General features: G+C 39.6%; 1 protein-coding gene across 2 annotated transcripts in view; it reads right to left on the bottom strand.

Moving 5' to 3' along the window:
- The window catches only part of RALA (RAS like proto-oncogene A), a 59,863-nt gene extending 37,246 nt beyond the window's left edge, over positions 1–22,617 (bottom strand). Inside the window, exon 1 of one of the 2 annotated variants that reach the window (XM_074367693.1) lies at positions 22,299–22,617. The gene's annotated coding sequence lies outside the window, so the exon portion shown is untranslated. The remainder of the gene's footprint in view (positions 1–22,298) is intronic. The other variant, XM_074367694.1, reaches the window with a different exon arrangement.
- Between the last annotated feature and the right edge of the window lie 1,556 nt (positions 22,618–24,173).

Genomic DNA, 24,173 nt, shown 5'->3' with positions numbered 1-24,173 from the left:
ACATCTTTCTTTAATAGGAATACTGAAGTAGAGTTGCAGTATGAGGAAAAGAATTAAGGAAGAGGAAAAGAAAAACTCTGGCTATCAAAAGTTTGTCTAACTACTGTGTTAGTCTATCTAATTTTTAGAATTTTATTTTGTAACAGCTTTACTGACGTATAATATAATAAACAGTTTGCTCCATTATAATCCCTCCCTTCCACCCACCCCCCCATACATCAATCTGCTTTCTGTAACTATGAATTTATGTACTCTCTGTGGCTTCTTCTGCTCACCATAATTTTGAGATGCATCCCTGTTGCTGCTTGTATCGACAGCTCGTTTCTTTGATTGCTGCACAGTATTGTATTGTATGGATACATTACAATTTGTTTATCCATTTACCTGTTGATGGACACGTGAGTTCAGTTTTTGACACCTGCTGACAAAGGTGCAAAAGGCAATGCAGTGAAGAACAGTGTTGACAATGACACTAGAACAATTAGATATCCATGTGCCAAAAAATGAACTGAAGATCCACATCTTCCAATATATATAAAAATTAAGTCAAAATGGACCATTTGTAAATATAAAACCGAAAACTACAAAACTCCAAGAAGAAAGCCTAGGGTTAGGCATGTGACCTTGAGTTTGGCAATTTTCTTCAATATAATACCAAAAGAAAAATCCACAGAAGTACAAATACTAACTTGTACTACATCAAAAGCTAGTTGTTTTTTTTCCTCCCGTCTGGATCATTTGGATTAGTGCTAGTTTTTGTTCTGTTGTTTAAAAAATGTTTCTTGTATGTTTAAAAGCAAAACATGCTTGTGAAGACTGTAACAGACTAATTTGAATTGCTGGAGCTGGTTCCGCTCTGGAAAGTAGTGGGTTTTTTTTTCCTTTTCTTTTTTTGGGAAGAAGTATGTATGGAGTTTGTTTTTATTCTTTTTTTAAACCATCGGACAGCCCTTATGGGGAAGGACAGACTGATTCCACTTTCCACTTCCTAGATTTAGTCTAGGAAAAAAATGTTCCCACCTGGCGCTGAAGGAGTACACAAAACGCTGTAACACTGTCCTTTTTGAAAGCTGCCTTTCCCCCCACCCTAGAGAAGGTCCAGGAGTTGATGAAACTCACAGAAGTTGGTGGAACCTGACCTGCCTCTTTTTTAGGATGCCCTCTATATGCGGCTTTCAAAGGAATTTGTTTGCCATTTGCTCATCTTTTTAAAGTAATTTCTAACTTCTTTCACTGATAAAAGAAGAAAACTGTCACATTTTTTGAAACACACTAGATAGATTCAGTTAATAATTTTTTAAAAACTTCCTTGTCAAACAGAAAATGGAAGGATAAGCCACAGACTGGGAGAAAGTTTTTAGAATTTAAAACTAAAATTACTGAGGAAAAGAGAAAGAAAGACAGATTTTGGCTTACTGGCAGGATCTCAAAAATGGAATGAACTGTGTGTGAGCTCTCATCAAAGAACTCAAACTGAGAAAGAAAGGGAGGTAGGTGGTGGAGACGGAGCTGATTAAATTTAAACTCCTCACTCTATCGACACACATTTTAGCTACTTCTAAGATGACCAATTTAATGCATATTTGATATCATATTAAATCGAGGGCAAAGGAAGTCCTTGATTTATACAACTTGATAAAAATGTTTTAGTTGAAATATTTTTGCTTAATAGGGTGATGTAAATGTGTATGTAAAGGTAAAGAACGCTGTCTAAACAGAGCCTCTTCTGTGAAGCATTCCCCGCCTTCCGACTGCTCTCTCGGTCTAGGTGGCTAATTCCTCGGTGGTTCCAGAGCATTTTGGACAAACTCCTCCAAGTGCTTCTCATCACATTAATTATTGAGAGCTTTCAGTAGGAAAGAGTTTCTTTCCCAGTTCTGTACTCCCACCACTTAGCACAGGATCTAGCAAACAACTAGTACATACATAACACATTTGACAAAGAAATTAAGCTCTTGAAAATGTCTTTGGAGAATACATAATCAGTACTGATTCTGAGACACTCCCCTAGGAAGAACAGGAACCCCAGTTAAGAACTGCTGATTGAGGGGATGCGCATGGAAAGGAGAGCCAGCAAAGGAGACAGGCAGACTGCTCCCACATCTGGTAACGCTTTGTTGTAGTACCTGGAATTACAATGTATTATGCATGATGGACAAATGGGACACTGGTCTCAGAGGCTAAGTTAGCTTTTATGAGATGAATGTTGAAAAAAAAAAAAAAACCTGAAAAACTAAAATGGAATTGTCAGAGATAATTCTGCTGAGCTGAACTGATACTTCATGTAATTTTCTTAATAAATTAATACAACCATGAAAATGTTATGTAACATTTGACTACAAAGAAATTCAATCTCCTGATAATAAGGTCATTTACTAAAATCACCACAGCCAAGTTGCAAACCTCTATAAAACTTTTTTGCTTCTTACCTTATATATTATGAGGTTTGGGAGCTTGAGGGACATTGAATGTACCTCCATTCTTATATCCAACACGATAGGTTTATTTATGTAAGCTATATTTATAGTGATTGAACAATTTTTACAGATTAACTGAGGATGTGAATATCCCAGTCCCCTTTCAGAACCCAATAAAGTCTACAGACCTTCAACACAGAAGTCCCACCATGGTTCTAGTTAAAAACTAATATAAATGCCACAAAGCATACACCTAGAGTTACTGCTTTTGCTGAATTTTTTTGTGAATTATGAGTAGGAACAGGTATTTGTTTTAAAAAGCAGTTATCATAATCATGGCTGTCATAAAGAATTAATGACAAGGATATTTACTATAACATCCAGAATAATAAAAAAATGAAGATTAGATTACGAATAGCCATATAATAGAATTATAAAACAATCATTTAAAAATGACATGGGAAAAAAGGGGGAAAATGGCATGGAGTACTGAACGACACAGAAAAACGTTCACAAAATACATGAAAGTAGCTTACAAATAGTATTTACATATCAGCTTTTTAAATAGATATGAATTAGTACAGACAGGAAAAACATCAGACAGCAAAATAAAATTTCAGTCAGAGTAATCTAAACAGGGGAACATGAAAAATGTTTAATTTCCAGGGCTTTTCATTTGTCTCTATTTCAGTTTTCTACCAAGAATATTACTTTTGTAATCAGAAAAAAAAAGCTTTAGTAAAAAAGAAAAATTATTTAAACCAGTGTTTGTGGTTGGGCTTTAACAGCATCAAAATGTTGCAAGCTGCTGTGGGCACCTGTGAAGACACTGGTGACACAGAGCCAAGCTGGAAGTACACAACGTAATGCACAGAATTCCGTGGATAATCAAGAGGGTCTGTCAGCCTCCAAGATGAGTCCCGACAAGCCCCGCCTCCCCATATTCACACCCTTATGTGGTCTCTTCCTATACACCGTACCAGCCTTGATCTGCATGACCAATGAAATACAGCAGAAATGAAGGTCTGTCACTTCCTAGACGAGGTAATAAGAGGCTGAGGTCTCTGTCCTGGACACTCTCTCATTGCTCTCTACAGGCGAAACCATGCTGTGAGCAGTCCTATGTGAGAAGCCTGTGTGGCAAAGAACTGAAGCCTCCTGCTGACAACCATGTGAGCAGGATAGGAAGCCGACCCTCTAGACCTAGACAAGCCTCAGGTGCCCGTGGTCCTGGTTGATTCCTTTTAAAAAAATATTTTGGGGGGAGAGGGAAGGCAATTTATTCATTTATGTTTAGAGGAGGTGCTGGGGATTGAACTCAGGGCCTTGTACATGCTAAGCATGAGCTCCACCACTTGAGCTACACCCTCCCTCCCGGCTGACACCCTCATGAGAGACTGAGTCAGAACCATACAGCTGAGCTACTTCTGATTCCTGACCCACAGAAACTGAGATAATAAATGTTTGCTGTTTTAAGACAGTAAGATTGAGGTCATTTGTCACACAGCACTAGCTGACTATATACAGTTAGCTTACAGCTTTGGAGACGAGAGACCTTCAAAGGACTGACCTTAGGAAAAGAACACCCAGGCTACAACTCATTTTGCTCACATTCTAGGTTCTGATTTCCTACCTGGTCTCACCCAAACCAGGAAAGGTATTTGAATACCTTTTCAAAATGTTCAGTTTCTAGACCTGCCTTCTACTTCTTCCCCTCTCCCACTTATATTTCATCCCATCTCTTTTAGTTACTATAAATCTAGAGTCAGCAAACTCCTCTGTAAGGAGCCAGACAGTAAATATTTTAGGCTTTTCTGGAGCAACTACCCAACCCTGTTGCTGAAGTTCAAAAGTAGCAATAGACAATATCTAAATAACTGGGTGTGGCTGGGTTCCAAGAAAATTTTATTTCACAAACAGGCAGTAGACTGAATTTAGCCCCAGAACCGCAGTTTTGCCAACCTCTACTATAAGTGGAACTAACTGCTCTGGATCCTAGTTAAGACCGAATCTCCCGCTCATGCAGTAGATCCCGTATCCTCTAGTTGACTCAACAGTTATTGCTCCTGCAATCCTCCAGCCCTCCTGCATCAATTTGTCCCCCTCTACTGGATGCAAACATGTTATTCCCTATCTTAGAAAACTAAATTAGAATTTTCAACTGTGCTTCCATTTGTTTTTCTATTGAACTATAGGTGATTCACAATGCTGTGTTAGTTTCAGTTGTACAGCAAAGTGATTCAGTTATACAGATACATATATTCTTTTTCAGATTCTTTTCCATTATAGATTATTACAAGATACTGAATATAGTCCCCTGTGTTATACAGTAGATCCTTGCTGTTTATCTATTTTATAACAGTGGTGTGTATATGTTAATCCCATACTCCCAAATTATTCCTCCCTCCCTTTTCCCCTTTGGTAACCAGTTTATTTTCTATGTCTTTGAGTTTATTTCTGGTTTGTAAATAAGTTTTGGTGTTTTTTTTTTTTTTAAGATTCCACATTAAGTGATATCATATGATATTTGTGTTTCTCTGTCTGACTTCACTTAGTATGATAATCTCTAGGTCTATCAATGTTACTGCAAATGGCATTATTTCATTCTTTTTATGGTTGAGTAGTATTTCACTGAGTGAGTGTGTGTGCGCGCGTGTGTGCGCACATGTGTGCGCATACATATACACACCACAACTTCTTGATTAATTCCTCTGCTGATGGACATTTAGGTTGCTTCCATGTCCTGGCTATTATAAATAGTACTGCTATGGACATTGAGGTGCATGTATCTTTTTGAGTTAGAGTTTTCTCTGGATATACACCCAGGAGTAGGATTGCTTGATCATATGGTAACTCTGTTTTTAGTTTTTTGAGGAACCTCCATACTGTTTTCCGTAGTTGCCACACCAGTTTACATTCCCACCAACAGAGCAGGAAGGTTCCTTTTTTCCCACACCCTCTCCAGCATCTATTATATATAAACTTCTTAATGATGGCCATTCTGACTGGTGTGAGGTGATACCACACTGTAGTTTTGATTTGTATTTCTCTAACAATACTGAACATCTTTGCATGTGCTTGTTGGCCATCTATATGTCTTCTTTGGAGAAATGTCTCTTCAGGTCTTTTGCCCAATTTTTTAAAACCATATTTTAATTGAAGTATAGCTAATTTTCAATGTTTCTTTCTTAAAATACATTTTTTGTTTGACTTCCAAGATACCTTAATCACTTTGGTTTTTTCTTTTTTCTTTTTTTAAATCTCTACTGCTTGCTGCTCCTTTTCCATTATCCTCATTCTAAGTGTTGGTAGATCTCAGGGTTCAGAGTGGACCTCTCTTTTCTACCTATAGTCATTCCTTTCATGCTTTCAGTCAATATACTTCTATATAGGAAGATACACAAATTTCTACCTCCAGATTTCATCTCTCCCCTGAACACCAGACTCATATTCAACTGCCAATTCAACTTCTTCAAGTGGTTGTCTAACAGGTAATCCAAACTTAACTGTCCAAACTCCAAACTATGCAAAACTCTACTCCTACCTAATTTCACCTGCCTCAACCTGCCTCCCTCACTTTTCCCTTTATCAGTAAACGGCAGCTCCAGTCTTCGAGCTGCTCAGGAGAAACCCACTGGAATCATTCTTGACCCCTCTTTTTCAGCCCACGTCTAATCTTCTGGCAAATCTGTAGGCTCCATCAGCAAAATGTATTCACTCCTGAGAACTTCCCATGTTACTCGGAATAAAATCCTTACAATGGTCTATAAGGTCCTATATTATCTTGCCATTCCTCCTACTAGAAGAGAAACACATGGCTCACTCCTTTATCCTTGAGGACTCTCCTCTGTAGAATATAAGATTCATGAGGGCAGAGAATTATTCTTTGTTCACTGTTACATATCCAGTACCTCAGATAGTGCCTGACACACAGTGGATCCTCAAGAAGTATTTGTTGAACAAATGAGTTAATTGTGAAGAGACTGAAAAACAAACAAACGAAAACCATCCAATTTCTCCCCCCAAAAACCACCCCAGTTTCTAAATCGATGGAAAACTTGTTGGCAAAACAAATTATGTATATTAACTTTCCCCCTCAGTTTTCATTTTCATAGTGTTTTTAAAACATAATCAAAGCCCCTGATAACTTACAGCAGAAAGAAGACCAGAATATGAGTCAGTGCACCTAGGTTTTGCCACATACTAGCCTCTAAAGACATCAGTTTTTCTGACACTTACCAATCTCTGACGACCATGGTTTTCAGATTTGTGAAATGGTGACTGAAGCAGGAGCTTTGGACCCCATTAAAACCTACAAACTTGCAAAATTTTACATATAACTTCAGAGGCTTAAAAGATGACAGATGCTCCCCAAACCCACAGGGATCTGACCACAACTTCTATAAAGGTGTGTTGACAAGGAAGTAAAAGTCTGACTTCCTGGAAAAAATGTCATGCTGTATAGGCGAAGTGTCACACCAGCTGATAAGCTGGTGACACAGAAGTAAAACACTTATTCAGAAAGGGCTTAAAATGTCCAAGACGTTATGTGAGGTATCAAAAAAGTTATCTTCTGGTCTCCAATAATTACAATGGAAAAGAGGTAGGAATTTCCATCCTTTTTCCCATTTACATGAGACCCCAAAAGTTATGTAACATGTGCAAGGTCACACAGCTAATAAATGACTGAGCGAGAATTCAAATGGAGGCCTATGAAACTCCAAACCTACACTATGTCCAACGTACCATATATAAAAAATTTTAATTCAAGGACACTGTATCTGGAATAACCACAGATATTAAAAGAATCTTGATTAGATAGACAGACAATTCGCTGGGCTCTACCTCTAGTATATTTACAAAAATCATCTTCATAGCTGAGTAATAGGTCATTATGAAAGACAGTGTCAGAATTCACAGAATAAGCCCCATAAAGGTAGAAGACTATGTAGATTTCCTGCTAGAAAGAATCTGCTCATAAGCCAACAGGAATACTCTGTTGTATTTCTGAATACAAACTAATAGTTACTCCTGCTTATTTTTAAAGGAAAAGATGCTAAAACTTGTGGATGAATGCTTACTCTATCCTAATAGTTTATGGTATTTATCAAAATGATTCTATACGGCAGGCAATTAGACAGATTAAAAAAACAAGACTCAAGACTGCAAGGGATCATGCATCTTCAGTATCAATCAGATGAGAAGAGATGTGATAGAGCCCATCTGTTTCCAACTGCTGTGGCTCATACCTACATGGATATTCAGAGAACTCAAGCTCAAAATGATTAAAATAATCTGTTCCTTCTCCTACGCTCCTCAGTTCAATGAATGGCATTGTCATCCACTCAGACTCAAGAATAACTGAGTAACTTCACATCTGTTAGGATGGCTGCTATTACAAAAAAACCAAAACAAAAACTAAAAACAAACAAACAAACAAACAAAACCAAACAAACCAACCCAGAAAATAACAAGTGTTGGTGAGGATGTGAAGAGACTGGAACCCTTGTGCACTCTTGTTGGGAATGTAAAATGGTACAGCTACTGTGAAAAACAGTATGGTGGTTCCTCAAAAAATTAAAAACAGAATTACAATATGATCCAACAATTCCACCCGTGAGTATACATACATATACATATATGTATATACCCAAAAGAATTAAAAGCAGGGTCTCAAAGAGATACTTATACACCCATGTTTAAAGCAGCATTATTCAAAACAGCTAAAGCATGGAAGCTAAAGCATGGAAGTGTTCACTGATGGATGAATGGATAAGCAAAATGTGGTATATACATACAACGGAATATTATTCAACATGAAGAGCAAGGAAATTCTGCAGTATGCTCCAGCATGGATGAACCTTGAGGCTAAGTGAAATAAGCTAGACACGTAAAGACGAATACTGTATGATTCCACTTACATGAAGTACTTAGAGGAGTACCTCTGCTACTCTAGATCATAAAGACAGAAAGTTGAATAGTGGTTATGAGTGGGAGGGGGAGGGGAGAAAGGAGAGCTATTGTTTAATGAGTGTAGAGTTTTACTTTTACAAGATGAAAAGAGTTATGGGACGGATGGTGGTGATGGTTGCACAACAATGTGAATGTATTTAACACCACTAAACTGTACACTTAACAATGGTTAATTACCACTTACATAATGGTAAATATTACGTGCATCTTACCACAAAAAGTAGAAACAACAAATAAGCAGAATTAAAAAGTTTAAAAAAATGTACATATCTGTATTAGTTATCTATTGCTGCATAACAAATTACTCTAAAACTCAGTGGCTTAAAAGAGCAAGCATTATGTTAGAGTTTGAGCAGCTTAGCTAGGCAGTGCTAGCTCAGGGACTCTCATGGGGCTGCAGTCAAGATGTTGGCCAACTGCAGTCATCCGAAGGTTTAAACAGAGCTGGCGGATCTGCTTCCAAGAAGTCTCACTCACACGGCTGTTGGCAGGAGGCCTCAGAGTTCCTCACCATCTGGGCCTCCTCATTGGGCTGCCTGAATGTCCTCACAATGTGACAGCTGGCTTCCTCCAGACGAGAGATCCAAGAGAGCAAGGCTGAAGCTGTAACGTCTTTTATGATCTAGTCTTGGAAGTCACACAATGTCATATGGTCAGCCTTATTCAGTGTGCAAGAGAACCACATACAAAGGGTGGAAATACCAAGAAAGCAAAGATCTCTGGCGGGCATTTTAGAGGATGGCAACTACAGAGAACTTTACATAAAACGACAAAACATTGTCAAATACAATTCAAACATTAAAATATTACCCTATTTAAATACTGCTTCTGGTAGCTAAATTGCTTATTTCTCATTGATTATTGTCTTGTTGAGAAATTTCTATGAGTATTATTTTTTTAATGTGTGTATGTCATGCATTAAGTATAATAAAATACTAGGTAAACAGTAGGTATCACTCAATGGTTGATTTTGGGAGGTAATCTATGCAGTTAGAACTTTTAGGGAATGCTGTTATTAGGCTAAGTGAAACACAGTTTAAACTTTAATATAAAAATGTATGTGACAAAGATTTTGAGTTCAGAATTTCATGTCTCACAAATTCCTCAACTTAACTGAATAATTTGATAACCTAGAATCATAATGATCAACTATTATCCTGTTCTCAGAGACTATTATGAATTCAGGGCAGTTTTCCCTGGATTTAATAGCCCTAGAAGGTGGAATTCTCCCATTGTCATTTTATAGTCTTTTCTGCCTCTTTCCTTCCTTTGATAGTTGTCCCTCCCTGATCACTACTGCCTCTGTGCCTTCAGAGCATCCCTTCATCCCTAAAAACTGGAAGCAAATTACCAGGCTTATTAAAATTAGATACAAAGTAAGAGCAAGTAGGTTCCGAATGATTTATTATTCTTTTGAACATTGGATGCATGATATGCCTTAGTGTTAGGACCTTGCATTTCTACTCTGGGTGTTTGAAGGTATGTTGTTTTCTTCTATTTGCTTGATTTTAAACTTTAATTCCTAATTCTTAGTGGTGAAGCCTTAAGTTTCCTCATCTTTTACCTCATTGAGTTGTGTCTGGATGATTACATGGAAACAATGAGCCTGAAATTGCCTGGCCACAGAAGGAAATCTACAGATTCCAGTGACTTCCTCCTCCCTCTTTAAGTGTGTTTCATATTTCAAGCTATAAAAAATTTGACCTCCAAATAAATGAATGTTACTGTATTATTTTTAGAAGCTTGTGATCAGGATGGTTAGGGAACTAACTAAAGACGTGAGGGATGTGTCTGAACATGAAGACACTTGGGAAGCTCGCAAGGGAACTGTATGACTGCCATCTTCAATTATTCGAAGAAAAGTATATGTAAAAAGGCCTATTCTTAACTCTGTCACCAGATGCACTGTTTAACAAGGGCTCAAAAACATGTTTTCGTACTAAGTGTTTCTCCAGAGAACAAAACAGGAACAAAGAGAAGTCACAGGATAACAGACTTCAGTTCAAAACAAGAATGGATTTTTAAATTAAAACATTCAAAAACAATACAGATTTCCACAATATCACCACAAGTGTTTAAGCAAGGGCTAGTGGCCAGGTAGTTTTTAGGGGATTTTTGTAAAGGGTGGAAGAATAAATTAGATGTCCTTTTAAGGTCCGTGTTAACTCTACATGAGATGATACACTTTATGCAGACAGTCCAAAACCAAGTACTTGTTTCTGCATTTAATTTTCACACTAAAAATAAATCCTGAAGAGTGCCAGAAGAGTATGGAAGCAAGGCAAAAGCCACATAGCATCCAAAGTTATTTGTCCAATGTCACGATAGTATTTACATATCAGTTGTATTTGTCTATTAAGAGTTTGATTAGAAACGCTTCAAGTGATAAAAAGTATTTTCTTTTTTGAGCAGGACAGTCACAACTACATCAGCATCATCGTCACCATCACCATACATGCAATGTTATGAAAAGGAGCTGGGAACTAGCCTTACTTCAAAAAAAAAATCACTTCAAAGATGAATCATACAACATATGGACACTGACAGAGCTTGAGAATCTAAGGAGATGAAAGAAGAGAGGAAGGAAACTAATTATAAACATGGGTTTCAGCAATCTGTAGGAATGCAGGAACTCCAAGACAGCCTGGATATAACCCTGTTCTCAGAGCTAAAGAAAACTACATAAAAGAATGCTCCAGAGAAGTACAGCCACAATGATCAAGCCATCACTGTTGACGCTGGTCCTCCCCTCAGTTTTATAGGAGGTGGGGAGAGGTACGTGGAATGTTTTAGCTTAAACCAAGTATCACGTGCATTTGTTTAGATAAGAAAAAGTGCTACTAGGAAAGGCTAATTTAGAGTTTAAAATAATCAGATAACAAATGGGACTTTTTTACCCCCAAAACTCCAGATATTAACCTTCTATTCATTACTTTTGGTTTAATCTCATGAAAGTGGGGAAAAAAAAAAAAAAAAAAAAAAAAGACCGGATGCCGCTAAAGCAGCATACATATGATCTGTCTGCCCAGCACCCCTTTCTCTAGTGGGAACCACCCTCTCCTTACTGTGTCAGAACGGGACTATAACTCAGGATGCTCCACCTCCCTCACAAGCAGGATGAGACTCAGGCTGGCCAGAGTGCTCTATTTTGTAAGCTAGTGAGAAAGACTGGCCCTTTCTGCTGAGCTGGGAAGAAATGAATCTGGAAACGAAAGTGGCTACCACATGAACAGTCTGCCAGTATAACGAAGAAAGAAGCAGAGCTGGGGAAGGAGAGAAACCCAGCAAATTTCTGTTTTGCCTAAAATAGCCTGAATTAGACTTCTAGCTCTGACAACTGAAAGAATGCTAATACCTATAGGGTCTTCTGATCCTCCTGTGGGTCAGAAGGGAAGTTTCTCACTGCTGAACTGCAGGATGAAGACGACTACACTGTCTTTAATTAATCTAGCACTTCAGTACTAGACATGTGGAAGCATTATGAACAGAAGATTTAGCTTTTATTCCAACCCTCCAAAAAGCCCTATGGCAAACCAGAAAACTTAAGCAAGACCTGTGGTTAACATAACCACACACACAAAAAAAGCAAAAACCGAAAACAAAAAACCCATAGCACTCGGAGAATATCTTTGCATATCACATATCTGGTGGATTTGCATCCAGAATACACAAAGAACTCTTACAACTCAATAACGAGAAGATAACCAACCCAATTTTTTAAAAAATGGGCAAAAGATTTCAGTACACTTGCCACTAAAGAAAATACATGGAAGGATAATAAGCACATGGAAAGATGCTCAACACCATTATTCATCAGAGAAAAGCAAATGAAGACCACAATGAGATACTATTCTATACTGACTAGAATGGCTATAAAAAGTTTTTTTAAAGACTGTAACAACTGCTGGTAAAGATGGAGAGAAATGGAAGCTCTCAAACATTGCTGGTAGGAATGCAAAATTATGAACAGCCACTCTGGAAAACGGTTTGGCAGTTTCTTAAAAGGTTAAGCATGAATCTACCAGAAACCTAGAGATTTCCCTCTATCATACACATGAGAAATGAAAACATATGTCCACACAAAGACTAGTATGAGTGTTCATAGCAGGATTATTCATTACAGCCAAAAAGGGGAAGCAATCCAAATGTCCATCAACTGATAGGCGGATAAGCAAAATGTGATACATGCATAGAATGGACTATCTAGCTACTGTTTATCAGTAAGAAGAAAAGAACTACTGACACATGCTACAACATGAGAACCAGAAAAATATTATGCTAAGTAAAAGAAACTCAAAAGGACTACATATTGTATATTTCTATTTATATGTAATGTCTAGAAAAGGCAAATCTGTAGGGACAAAATATAAACTAATGGTTGGGAATGGAAATTAACTACAAAGGATCATAAGAGATTTTATGCTGAAGTGATGAAAATGTTTTAAAACTGGATTATGGTAATGATTTACACAACTCAGTTAAGTTAATAAAAATCAATGTAAACCTAAAATGGGTGACTTTCATTATATGTAAATTATGTCTCAAGAAAGTTAACTGGAAAAAATGAAATAAGAGAGACTAAAGAAGACATAATAAGCAAGCAGAAATGATGAGCCTTGGCTGGATCCTGGATCAGGGGAAAAACCAGCTATTAAAGACAAGAGGAGACAATTACAGAAATCTGGATTTGGACTAGATATTAGATGATGTTATGGAATTACTGCTAATTTTCTAAGGTGTTACAATAATATGGTTATACAAGAAAATGTCTTCATTCTCAGGAGATGTAAGCTCAAGTACACAGAGGTGAAGTTTCATGTCTCCAACCTTCCTTCAAATAGCTCAGAAAAATATAGAAGCACCTACACCTAGAAAGATAAAGCAGATGTGGCAAAAACAATAATCATAATTGCTGAGCCAGGATGATTAGCAAATACTGGTATTCAGTACAATACTCAACTTTTTTGTAGGTTTGAAATGTTTCAAAACACAAAATTGGGGGGGGAAGAGCACTCATTTTCTTTCTTTAAAAAAATTTGTATTTTAATTGAGGTAGCACTGGTTTATAACATTACATAAGTTCCATGTGTACAACATTCTGTTCCTCCTTCTGTATATCCTACAGTGGGCTCCCCACCAAAAATTTAGTTCTCACCTGTCACCATATAGTTGATTCCCTTTAGCCGTCTTGTCCTCCACCCTGTCCCTTCCCCTCTGATAACCGCTACTGCGTACTCTATATCTGTGCGTTTTTGTTTGGTTTTGGTTTGTTCATTTATTTTTGTTTGTTTGTTTTTCATGTTCCACCTATGAGTAAAATCAAAAGGTATTTATCTTTCTCTATCTGACTTATTTCACTTAGCATAATACCCTCAAGGTCCATGTGGTCACAAATGGCAGGATTTCATCTTTTTTATGGCTGAGTAGTATTCTGTTGTACATATACGTACACTACATCTTCTTTATCCATTCATCCATCTGTTGATGGGCAGTAGGGGAAGTAAGGCAAGAATGAGGGAAGAGAAAAGATCAGCCTCCTGCAAGCCCTGCCATCAGGGTGGCGGCATGTAGCACAGGGTGAGACCCGAGGATCTCAAAGACAGGAGAGCCCACAAGCACCAACCTCAAAGGCTGCACTGCAAGACAGGAAGGCAACAGGACCCAGAGAGAAAAAGGCCACGTGGGTCCCTAGAAAGTGGAGATGGACAACTGCCCATGGACAAGAGTGCTCACCTGCTGAGTGGGAGCTCCTCAACCTGGAGACCTAGCAGCACTTCTAAGACAGCAAAGACAGACTACAGGTCACAGACTAAGAGCTGCAGGGACTGCTAGGGAGGAGTTCCTCAGCGTAAGGGACAAGAAATTAATCAATATCCTACCACCTAGCACTCCTGGGAGAGGAAGTATTTAGAATGACTGAGATAGAAAACAGGATGTGGACTGGGAGTTCACAAAATGGACCTAAATAATCTTAAAATGATAAGAATCTACAGAAAATATGCTACTTGAATTTTCTGGATGAATTAGATGGCAGTGAAATGAGAACACTCTCCAGAAGATGGGAGGCTGAGCCATGGTGTGGGTCCATAATTGCCAAGTGGATGGAATGTGTGCAAGATGCTGGGCCAACACCTGATTCCACACCAACTTGTTACTTCCAGCCAGAGGACTAGATCTTTACAAATGAATTCTGGAGAAAGAATTGCCTCAAAGCCAGATGGACCCAGGCCCTAAACACTATCTCCTTTAGTTCCTTCAGTACTTTGATCACTCCTTTTTTGAAATCTTGATCTAGTAGGCCCTCAATGTCTATTTCATTGATCGTGCTTTCAGGGGATTTCTCTTGCTCTTTTAATTGGGAGTGGTTTCTCTGCTTCTTCATATTGCTCATATCTCTCTGGTACTGTGGCTTAAGGAGTATCAGTTATTTATTGTGGTCCTTAAGGAGTTTATTTATTTATCTATCTAATTTTCTTCTTTCTTTTTTCCTTTTCTCCTACCAGATTTTTGGCGTCTTTGTCTTTCAAAGAGGGCGATGTTCTGTTGGAGTTCGGCAGGTGCCCTGGTTGGCTGAGTGGGTCTGCAGATGTGAGTTTTGGTGTATTTGTGGGAGAGGGTGAGCTACAAGCATCCTTATACTCTGCCATCTTGCTTCTCCGCCCAGATGGACCCAGGTCCTACAAACCTGTCTAGAACTACCCCACATCTATGTACTCTGGGCCATCCCACAGATAAACTCATCTAATTACCAGCCTGACTTGCCATATGACCTATAAACACAAGGACTTAAGCCATAACGACATCAATACTAGGTGAGCCTAATCCATCTGCAAAGCACAGAAACCATGTAAGAGTGGGAAAGCCTACAAGGAAGGAAACCCTTTGATTTTCAAAGTCCTGTGGCTGCTTTAGCCTAGAGGAGACATGGAGGTCACCCTGTGGCACCTGTGACTGGCTGAGTGAAGATTACAATGAGGTTCAGAAGAACTGTATGGAGAGGCAGGAATAAAACTGAGAGTGACTGAACGAACTGGGAAACAGCATCAGTCCCTGACCTTGCTTATGACTGTACTTTGCTGCTGCCTACTAGGTAAGCCACTCTCCTGCCTCTTACCACATCTATCTCCATTAAGTATCTCTTACAGAGGAAGACTGCAGTCTTTGAAAGGTATTTCTGTAGTTAAATTAATATCTAGTACAATGTACATTTTTGTATATCCAAAGAGAAGATAATACAATAAAGCAATCAGCATCTCTATTAAAGACTTACACCACTATTTGACATTGTTCTGGAGATATTAATCAATGCAATTAGGTAAGATAAACACTTAGAGACAGATAAACATTAGAAAAGAAGATAAAATCTCTGTTTACAGGTGATATGATAGTACACCTGGGTCTAAGAGAAACACTGCTAAAAGTAACTCGACAATAAGAATTTAGCAAGGTAACAATCAGTTAGTAGATATAATGGATTAGAAAATTCTATTTATAATAGTAACAACAAAAGATAAAATACAAAAATACAAGAAGGAATAAACTTAACAAGAAATGCACAAAACTTATATGCAGTAAATAAAAACCATAAACCAGAGACATAAAAGGAGATTTAAGAAAATGAAAAGACATGGCTTGTTCTAGATTAAGATGTTTCAACACCATCAAAGAGATCAGTTCTAAGTTAAAATGTAAGTTTAATGCAATCTCAATAAAAATAGCAGTGAGCTTTTTAATGGACTTAGACAAATTGATACTAAAGTTCATATGAAAAAATACAATACGCAAGACTAGTAAGGGAAACAACAGGAGGGACTGATTAAAATAGTGCAGTACCAGTACATAGACAATCCAAAAGAATAAAATACCCCAACTACATACAGAAATGTTACATATGATAAGGGAACAAAGATTTTTTTTTTTTAAATGGTATTGGGACAACTGGTCAGCCATGTGGAAAAGATAAAATCAGATCCATTCCTCACACCATATATAGAAATGTACTCCAAATGAATCAAAGAATTGAATGTTCTCCGTATTATAAGTGAAACCATACTGGTACTAGAAAAAAGCGTAGTTGAATTCCTCTATAGACTGTGGGTAGCAAAAAGGCTAACTACGACTGAAAATCCAGGTGCAATAAATTTAGGATTAATATATTCGACTACACAAAAACAAACTTTTGCACGTCAGAAAAAACACCACAAGCAATGCCAAAAGATAACTGGGCGAAATATTTGCAATATATGTTAAAATTAAATGACCGATGTTCTTAAATATAAAGAACTTTTAGAATCTGAGGGGAAAAGACCAAAAATTATTTAGAAAGTGAGCAAATCACACGAACAATTTTAAAAATGTAAAAAATGGCCCTTTAACATATGAAAAAATGTTCAATTCACTTGTAATAAGGGAAATGCAAATTAAAACTACACTGAGATACCATTTCTCACCTATCAGATCAGAAGAAATTCAAAAGGTTGATAATATACTGTTGGTGAGACTACTGGTGGGAATTCAAAATAGTTCAACCCAAGAAGAAGAATTTGGCAATACCTAACAAAACCTATATATGCATCTATCCTGAAGATACACCTCAAACAATACAAAGAAACATGTACACAAAGATTTTCATTACATCATGTAATTGAAAAATACTGTCAATTACTTAAATGTCCAAGTACAGGATAACTGGATGAATAAACCATGGAGTGCTATGCAGTTAAAAATTAAAGTTGTTTATTTTAATGTATGTGTATTACTTTTTTCAAATAGTTTCTAAATTGTTAGTACATAAATACTTCTTAAGTTGTTTGGACCTAACTATTTAAATTAAACCATTAGGTGTTTCTTCTTACTTAGGGATGCTGTGAAAAATTACCTACATAATAAGGATGTCATGCATGAACTGAGAAAGTCTGGGGAACTTCTTTTTTTTTTTTTTTTAACATTTTTTATTGATTTATAATCATTTTACAATGTTGTGTCAAATTCCAGTGTTCAGCACAATTTTTCAGTCATTCATGGACATATACACACTCATTGTCACATTTTTTTTCTGAGTTATCATAACATTTTGTGTATGTTTCCCTGTGCTATACAGTGTAATCTTGTTTTTCTATTCTACAATTTTGAAATCCCAGTCTATCCCTTCCCACCCTCCACCCCCCTGGCAACCACAAGTCTGTATTCTCTGTCTGTGAGTCTATTTCTGTCCTGTATTTACGCTGGGGAACTTCTAATAGAGGCCCGCGAAGGCTTGTAGGAGTGTATGTGTACATGTAGTTAGGAGGTAACTGTAGACTGTGGTCAACAACATTTACAATAGGCTAATGAAGGCACAGTCCATAGTAGTAAGTGCGATGGGAGATTTTATGGCAACACATGAAAGGAGCAACTAGCCCAGTCTTGAAAGGTTTTTTATTTTTATTTTTGAAGGGATGGGATTGAGAGAAAGAATCGAATCAAGATAAAATTTTTGGAGCGGTATAAGCTAAACTGAGTTCTAAAGGACAAGCAGGGATACATTAGATTGGGCGAAGGAGTGGCTAGAATTGCAGGAAGAGGAAATGAGAGACTGAAAAAATGCTAGCATTCCAGAAGCCTGGATTGCTGGAACTGAATACCCAGAAAAAAATAAATAAAGCTACAGAGTTAGGTAAGGTGCTCCTTACCTTATGTTAAAAGTTTTGTATATGAAATTAAGGATAAAAGGAATTCAGATTTCATCAATAGCAAGAAGGAGCTGTGAAAGCGTTTTGAAGCAGGGGAATAACATGAATGTTCTAACCAAGTGCAGAGAAAAGATTAGAAGGAGGTGACCCAACCAGAGGCGAAAAGGCTGCTACAGTCATGCAGAATAGGCCTAGACAGGGCAGCTGAACTAAAGCGTTTGCAACCACTCAATAGTTCAATGGATTACTTCAATGGATTACTATGCTAGCTACTCAACTGTGTAAGAAAGCAGGGATCTTGAGGCTTAGAAGACAACAATCACAATCTTTGTGGAAACTGGAGATCTCTGCCCCATCTTCACAATGTATCTGGGAGTCGAAGAAGTCAGTTTATAATCTTACTGTATTTTATTCTCCAAGATGACACTGTCAAACCCTAATATTTAGTTTCAGTAAGTGAATTCTGAAACGAAATTGGATCCCAGACTTCAAGGAGATGATGTGTGTCAAGCTTTATATCTACTGAATCTAATAACAGGACTCTAGCTGGGAAAGCCTTTAAGAATACTATCATATTTTCTGGAAACTTGCTTTTTGGCTTGTACAGAATACTCTCTTGATGTTGAGGAATTAAGTTTTTACCTTCAGATATAATTAAATCAAAGATGCAAATTCTCTTCCAAAATGTACTCAATCATCTTTTAAGAACTCACAGAGCTTTAATTTCATTTTTTCCCTACGTTGTAACCAAATCTTTATGAGTGTTACACAGTAGTAAGAAAAGTGTTTTAGAGCTAAAGAAACAAAAATAAAAACAAAGAATAACTGTTACTAACAGGGGCTGGAGAATAAGCTGTTTTTTACTTACAGCTATACGCTTTTTTTTTTTTATTAAACCAAGAGATGAACACATCCTTCAAATTAAGCCCATTTAAAAGGGTGTTTTGTTTTGTTTTTTTAAGTACAGAGGCTTGTGGGGAAGGTATAGTTCAAGTGGTAGAGCACATGCCTATCATACATAAGGTCCTGGGTTCAATCCCCTGTACTTCCTCCAAAAATAAATAAATTACCCCCCAACAAAATTTAAAAAAAAAAAAAAAAAAGTACAGAGGCTTGAGGAGAGTGAAGAGAATTCTACTGGCACCAAAGAGCAATTAGACCCTTCTAAGAGTTCTGTCACCTTGAAGCCTCCATATTAAACCGAGAGAGAAAATGATAAACTGTCTGAAATGCTAAAAACAGCCTCTGTACACCTTTGCTTTTTCACCATTCTTCCCATTCTCCCACAACCTCTCCCCCATCTCCTTTAGTCCAAGAAAGAACTAAAAAACAACAGGATTGCAGGAAAGGTCATGACCAATAGGTTTCCAACAGTCCTTTCATATAGGTACTCTTCAGATACTTAAAAGGTAAAAAGTAATCATCAAACACCAAAGTTGAGTGCCTAATACTCTACTCTCCCAGGACACTTTTATAACAATGCCCAACCAGTTTTTCATCACGGCACACGCAGAAGGTGATAACACATTGAAGGTCATAGAAAGAAGACTGGCTGCTGTCTGAGGCCACCTGGCCAGGGTCACTGGTTACCCCAGGTCCCATCTGATGGCCAAGAGTGCTGAGGGGCTCAGTATCTTTGCTTTCTTACAGCTCAGCTTAATCAGAATCGAGTTTTTTCTCAACCTTTTTGGATTAACTGCAATAGCCAATGCTCTCAGAAATCATTTAAAATCCAGATTCTATTACACACTAGCAGCTCAGCTTCCGGCAAATAACTTCACTTAGCCTTAGTAAAGTATGGAAAAACTATCTATCTTGCAGAAATACTGTGGAGATTAAAAATAATATAAGTACAGCTCTAATAACAGTGCTTGTCAGGCAATCAATGTAGGAGGGCTGTTATTACCAAGAGGGTTGTTGAAATAAAAGAGAGATCTGATCTCTGTATAGTGGTAACTGAGATAAGAAATTGCAGGCTTCCCTCTCCCCAGTGTCTAAAATTAAAACATTTTATAAAACAATGAAAACCATGAACTTCCCTACTTCTTCAAAATCATAATCTTTTTCCCCATGAATATTCACAGCCCCATATCCCAGTATTTTAAGTGATTGTCTCAGCAACCCACGTACTAAGGATTACAACTGCATATTACACTGAAACACACATACACAAGAATGATACTGGTACATTTGTTTATGTTCTGTAGTAGCTGAGCTTGGAAAACCAGTGCAGGACCAGACATTTGGAGCGGAAAGAAGGTATCAGCACTTTTTTATTTGAACCTCCCTACAGTGAAAATAACCCAACCATCTATAGACAAAAATTATCTCCCCACACAAATGGTAGACAAGATTCTTTCCTATAATTAGCCCTTTTCCCCGAAAGCCCTGCAAAGAAAGTGTTACAGGAAGAATTACTTCAAAATAAATGATACAGATGACTGTAGAGTCAGCAGAAACCCTGGAGAACAGCATCTGGATCTCTGGAAAAAATGGTAAAAGTAGCTATTGGTAAATCATGTTAAGGTCATCAGAGGAGGTCAGAGGACTTCATGTATCCATGGGAAAAAAGGAGCCACTGTAAACAATTCTGCAATGTACCACATTATCCCAACAGTGATAACTCCCAGTTTCTTTTTTGATTAAGATGGGGTATAGTTATCACTCCAAACATAAACTTCCTATCACCAGGAAATCTCTTCTTGATAACGATGGGCAATAATGCTCAAGTAGTAAGCATTTAATACTGGAATAGAAATTATTATAATGCCTATTCCCAATACCCTAAATATAATTTTAACCTTTTAAGGGAGAATAGTTTTAGAAGGAGGGCAAAGAATTCTTTTTGATTTGTCCTTTGACCATGCTAAAGAACAGAAAGACAAAGCAAAGTCTGTATGTGCCGCCAAACCGAAACAAACCCACAAGCAAACCTTAGCCCAACAAAATAAATGACTACTGGAAGGCAACTGTGAGATCACCTACAGATTCATTCAGTGAAGAACTGTGTGAATAACTTCTATGTTCTGGGCACACTGCATGGAAACATAGAGATGAGTAAGACATGGCTCCTGCCCCGAAGAAATTCAAAGTCTAAAAACAATGTTTTAAGAGTCACAAGAGTCATTTTATAATAATATTGTATTAAAAGAGACAAAAACGTAAGCTACTAAGACATATTTCAGTACATTAATAAACGTAAGCTAAAAGGAAGCCCTTGCAGTGAGTTTACTAACGAAATGTTATCCAATTTCTGCAGCATGAAAAAAGCCATAATGTGCTTCCTGGACAAGAATTAACTTATGACATATATTTTATAACGACCCCCTCCCACACACACACAATTTGCAAATTAAGTGCTTCTCAGCTTGACAGGCAGGGCGTGGCTCTGGAGTTCTCACACAACCTCAATGACACTTGGAGGAGCTCTCACAAGTCTGGACATTCAGGTTCCCGAGCAAAGGCCAGTCAACTCCCTCATTCTCCTTAAACCTTGAAACAACACTGCCACCTCTCTGTGCCGTCACCCCCACCCACTAACACACATCTACCCAGGCTAAAGCATACAAGTCACACCTTCCACTTCTGAAAAACATTTAGGAACGAACCACGGAGGTTCCACGGAACCACCTCACTCAAAATATCCATGTTATCTTCCTCGTTTCAGAAGCCGAATTCCCGAATATTGGCTAAACCTGTGCGAGAGCTCAGGACCAGCTATTCAGCTCAGTGCAGAGCATCTAATGACTTCAGTCTGAAAAAGCCATTCCTTTATCTGATACAAAACCCTGGCGGAGATGCTTAAAAAGCAACTGCTCCCATATAGACACGGAGTGGAAGAAAGGGAAGGAGGAGAGAGGGGCGGAGTGAGGCGCGGGGACTGCGGCGACGGGTTCCCCAGGTCGCGGGCACCGCCCAGGCGGGGACCTCGGCGCGGCGGGCCAGAGATACGGGGTGACCTTCCGACGAGGCCAGCTCGAGGGGCTGCCCGGCTCGGGGATCCCGCCGCAACCGCCCGCTCTAGGGAGTGCACTCGCCCGCACAGCGGCGAGCACGGCGCCCCGGATTCCAGCCCGGGCTCGTCCCGCAGCTGGTTCCCGGGCAGAACGCGGTAGGTGCAATCTCGGCGTCCGGGCCCTGCGCCTGGGCCTCGGCCCGCCGCCGCCCGGACACACCCCCGCCGCCAACCCCGGCGGCCCCAACCCCTCCCGGGGCGACCCGGGCGGGCATCGCTCACCTGCACCGCAAGCCGGTCCGCGGCCCCGCAGGCTTCCGAAGCCGCGGCTAAGCTCACTCCGGCCGGAAAGTGCTCGGCCCTTGTAGTCCGGGAGGCTCCGCGCTGGGAGCGACAGATGGACAGAGTCCGACGGCCGGCGGCGGAGCCTGGGCGGCAGGAGGAGGTGGAGGAGGACTTACGGAGCTCCGCTCTCGGGAGATCCACCCTCCTCCTGGCCGCTCTGCAGCAGTCAATACAGATCACTTCCGGGGCGCTGGGGAGCGGGGCGGGGCCAGCTGGGAAGCAACTTCCTGTCCGCGGGCGGAGAGGAGGGTGTTGCAGGTCAGAGATGGAGAACAATGCCCCGCAGGGCGCCGGCTAGCCGGTGTCCACCCTCTCCGCTCTGAGGGCGGGCTGCACTGACTTTCGGGCAGCCCCACCCCCGGCTCTCTGTGCTCGGCGAGGTGAAGTCACCTCCCGGGGGTCCGGGAGTGGCCGCGGGCCTCGGAGTTTCCCGGATCTCGGCGCCGGCGCCACGACGTTCTTGTCTCTCTTCTGGGGACCAGGAGGGGGTTCTTGCGGGGAGGAGGGGAGGGCGGAGGCCGCCATCTTGCTTCTAGGGGGCAGCCCCTTATCCCGGGGCGTCCTAGGATGGAGGCCGCTCTGTCCTGTGGCCGGGGTTTTACAGAGTGGAGCCAGCCACGTAGCTCGTCGCGGACTAAATCCCTGGAGATGGGCCAGTCGGCTGCCCCGGCTGGAGGGTCTCGGTAGCTGCCCTGAGACTCATACTTGACTGCTGATCCCTGGAGAACTCGCATCCTTGGATAGTCTGGCATCCTTGGATAGTCTGGGATCCTTTTCTAAGGATTCTCAAGCCCCTTGCAACACTGCAGGTCTGATGCCTGGCGTGGCATTGAGATCATCCCGCGGCCCCATCCTGTGATTTGGTAGCCTAAGTTGGAAGTAGTTCCACTAAATCGTTTGCTTTTATTTAATTAACCCTTCCGCAGATTCGAAATAGATCGTTAGACTAACATCCGTTAGCAGCTATAGTCATCTCTTGACATTTATTTATTCCCTCATCCTCCTCCCCACCTCACCCCACAAAATTGAGTATCAACTCCATGGTTCAATACAGTCCATTCAAGGGATGTCCAGCCTAGTGAAAGCAAATAATTATGGTTGGAATTATGGTATATCAAGGTATACGGAGGAGGAGGAAAGAATGGATGACTTTAGTAAAATTGCGTTAGATTTTAAAGGTAAGTATGGATTTTATAGCACAAAAATAGGGGTGGAATGGCAAGTCCAGGTCCTGACAGAAAGGACATGTAGCAAAGGGATAAATAATGAGTGTTGAGAAGTCTGGGTTGCTGAAAAAGAATCTGAAGAAGGAGACAGGAGCCAAACATTAACTATCGTTCTTGCCTTGGTGAGGCAATGAAGAGAGGACGGACCCTGGGCAGATTTACAGTTTGAGCTGTTGGTGGAGGGCAGATTAGTTGAGGGGAGGAACAGGGCAAGCAGAGAGCTTGTATACAAGGGGTCGTTACAGGAATCAAGAGAAAAGATAAGACCCATAATGTGAATGGCAGAGAGCAACCAAAGAAGATGGATTCCTAAAATATTCAGGATGCTAAATCAACTGATTATGATAATTGATTCCCAGGGGGCAGGTGCTTCCTGGTTAAGAGAATGGAAGTGACAATAATGAAGATTTGTCCTGCTTTTGCGGGAGGATAAAGGTGGATCTTACCAAATGAGATAGGGAGGGTCTGATGGGATAGGACAGGGAGTGCAGAAAATGAGTACCATTTTGGACCTGATGAGTTTTAAGTACTGATGGAGCTGTCTCATGGCAGTTTCAGTACCGGTCTGGACTTCTGGGTAAGATGT

This window comes from Camelus bactrianus, chromosome 7 (genome assembly GCF_048773025.1).
Source record: "Camelus bactrianus isolate YW-2024 breed Bactrian camel chromosome 7, ASM4877302v1, whole genome shotgun sequence".
NCBI classification, from domain to species: Eukaryota; Metazoa; Chordata; class Mammalia; order Artiodactyla; family Camelidae; genus Camelus; species Camelus bactrianus.
Note: the sequence above shows the minus strand (reverse complement) of the source record. Positions and strands in the feature narration are given on the sequence as shown.